Below are 3,364 nucleotides of genomic sequence, written 5' to 3' on the forward strand. Positions count from 1 at the left end.
ATTTCTGTACTTTTCATATCTCTTTTTTCATCATCCTATATTTTTCTGAGTACAGGTCCTTTATCTCCTTAGTTAAATTTATTCCTAGGTATCTTAATTTTTGCAATGATAAATGGGATTTTTTTTTAGTCTCTCTTTCTGTGAGTTCATTACATATATACTAGAGGCCTGGTGACCAAAAATTTGTGCACTTGGTGGGGAGGGGGGTCCCTCAGCCCAGCCTGTGCCCTCTCGTAGTCTGGGACCCCTCAGGGGATGACCACCTGCTGACTTAGGCCTGCTCCCCAGGGGATTGGGCCTAAACTGGCAATCAGACATCCCTCTGGCAGCCCAGAAGCCCTCGGGTGATGTCCACTTGCCAGCGGGGAGCAGGCCTAAACTGCAGTCAGATTCCTTAGCACTGCTAAAGAGGCAGGAGAGTCTCCCACCACCACTGCTGTACTGGCAGCCATTAGCCTGTCTTGTGGCTGAGCAGAGCTCCTCCCATGTGAGAGTGCCCTGACCACCAGAGGGCAGCTCCTGCATTGAGCATCTGCCCCCTGGTGGTCAGTGTGTGTCATAGTGATCAGTCATTCCCAGTCCTTCTGCTATTAGGGTCAGTTTGCATATTACCCTTTTACTATATAGAATAGAGGCCTGGTGCAAGGGTGGAGGCCCCTTGGTTTGCCCTGAAGGGTGTCCCGGATCAGGGTGGGGGTCCCACTTGGGTGCCTGGCCAGCCTGGGTGAAGGGATGATGGCTGTTTTCAGCTGATCACACCCCCTTTAGGGTGGGGGTTTCCACTGGGGTGCCTGGCCAGCTGGGATAAGGGGATGATGGCTGTTCACAGTTGGTCACACTCCCATCATGGTGGGGGTCCACACTGGGGTGCCTGGCCAGTCTGGGTGAGAGGCTGAGGGCCGTTTTCAGGCTGGCAGGTGACTGAAGCTCCCAACTGCTCCTTTTTTAATTTTTTTTTTTTAATTCTGGGATTTATTTACCTTCTATGGTTGTCACTGGAACTGACAGCCGGCTTTAGCTCTGAGGCTCTGCTCCAGCTCTGAGACCTCGGCTGCTGAATGCAGGTATCTGGTTTGTTTGGGTTCTATAATTGAAACACTGTTGCAACTCCAGCTCGGCCAGCTGGCTGAAAGCATGGAGTTTGTTTAGCTTCTATATTTGCAACATTGTTTCTTAGAGTGTAAGCTCAGAGCCCAGCAGCGGCAGGCAGGGAACCTTGGCTTCCTCCATCACTGGAGCAAGCAAGCCTCCTGTTCGCTTCAGCTGCCTGGCTGCCAGCCGCCATCTTGGTCGGCAGTTAATTTGCATATCTCGCTGATGAGCCAATGGGAAGGGTCGCAAAGTTGCAGTTAATTACCATGTTTTTTATTATTAGATAGGATGCCTAAGTGACCGAAGGACCAAACGACAGGTCAATCAGTTGCTATGACATGCAATGACTATGAGGGGGCAGACACTCAATGCAGGAGCTACCCCCGTGCTGGTCAGTGCACTCCCACAGGGGGAGTGCCACTTAGCTGAACAACTCTTTCTAGTGACCCACCCGCTCGGCAGCAGCCACTCACTCCCTCAGTAATCCTACAGGTACATTCTCCAGAGACCAAGCCATGCATCAACAAACTAATTCCACCAGCACCATCCTGACAGCACAGCCAGCCTCCTGGAAGTCGGCACCAGGCACCATCGCTGCTTCCCCTTCTTAGATGCTGTGCAAGGAAGAAACGATAAACAATTTGCATGAACATCAATTGAATGGATCTGGATCCCTGGCCAGCAAGATTGTCCCACTGCCACCCCAGAGGGCCAATTGCATCCTGCAACTCCCTCCCGCCCAAGCCCCTTTTGAGATGGGCGCCAGATGCTGGGTTCATGGCTGACGAGCACTGCTGTGGTGGCGTGAGTCTCTACCAATCAGGACTGACTGGACATGAGCCAGCATCAGGTGCAGCAGGGCCTGGAAAACAAGAGCAGCAGTCAGGAGTGACAGGCAGTATTGGACTGCCAGTTTTAGTCCAATCCCCACAGGCCTCCCTGAGGAACCCTACCTGTGCATGAATTCATGCTCTGGGCATCTAGTTGATGGATAAAAAAGCCATAGATTTCTGGGTGTTAATTTTGTTTCCTGCTACATTGCTAAATTCACTTATTAAGTCTAGTAATATTTTGATGGAGTCTTTAGGGTTTTCTATGTACAATATCATGTCATCATAAATAATGACAATTTTACTTCTTCTTTTCCAAATTGGATGCCTTTGTTTCTTCTTCTTGTGTGATTGCTATAGCTAGCACTTCCAGTACTATGTCAAACAGGAGTGGTGAAAGTGGGCATCCCTGTCTGGTTCTTGTTATTAGGGGAAATGGTTTTAGTTTTTGCATATTGAGTATGATGTTGGCTGTAGGTTGGTCATATAAGGCTTTAATTATGCTGAGGTATGATCCCTCTATTCCCACTTTGCTGCGAGTTTTTATCAAGAAAGGGTGTTGGATTTTGTCAAATGCCTTTTCTGTATCAATTGATATGATTATGTGATTTTTGTCTTTCAATTTGTTTATGTGATGTATCACATATATTGATTTGTGGATATTGTACCAGCCTTGCATCCGAGGAATAAATCCCACTTGGTCATGGTACATGATCTTTCTAATGTAATGCTGGATATGATTTGCTAGAATTTTGTTGAGGATTTTAGCATCTAGGTTCATCAGGGATATTGGCCTGTAATTTTCTTTCTTTGTAGTGTCTTAATGTGGTTTTGGGATTAGGGTAATGCTGGCTTCATATAAAGAGCTTGGAAATGTGTCTTCCTCTTGAAGTTTTTTGGAATAGTCTGAGTAGATCAGGTTTTAGTTTTTCTTTGAATGTTTGGTAAAACTCCCCTGTGAAGCCATCTGGCCTGGGCTTTTGTTTGCTGGAAGATTTTTTATTTCTCCTTCAATTTCCTCTTTAGTTATTGGCCTGTTGAGATTATTTGATTCTTCTTGATTGAGTTTTGGAAGGTGGTATTTTTTAGAAATATGTGCATTTCCTCTAGGTTGTTTAGTTTGTTGGAATAGAGTTGTTCATAGTATACTTTTACAATTCTTTGTATTTCTGTGGGGTCTGTTATTGTTTCACCTCTCTCATTTCTGATTTTGTTTATTTGGGTCCTCTCTGCTTCTTGGTGAGCCTGGCTAGAGGTTCATCAATCTTTTTTATCCGTTCAAAGAACCAATACTTGGTTTCATTCATCTTTTGTATTTTTTTTAATTTTGGTCTCTATGACATTTATTTCTGATCTGATCTTTATTATCTCCTTCCTTCTGCTCACTCTGGGATTTTCTTGCTGCTCTCTTTGTAATTCTTTAAGTTGTAGAGTTAGATACT

The sequence above is a fragment of the Myotis davidii genome, unplaced genomic scaffold, assembly GCF_000327345.1.
Source record: "Myotis davidii unplaced genomic scaffold, ASM32734v1 scaffold709, whole genome shotgun sequence".
NCBI lineage: Eukaryota > Metazoa > Chordata > Mammalia > Chiroptera > Vespertilionidae > Myotis > Myotis davidii.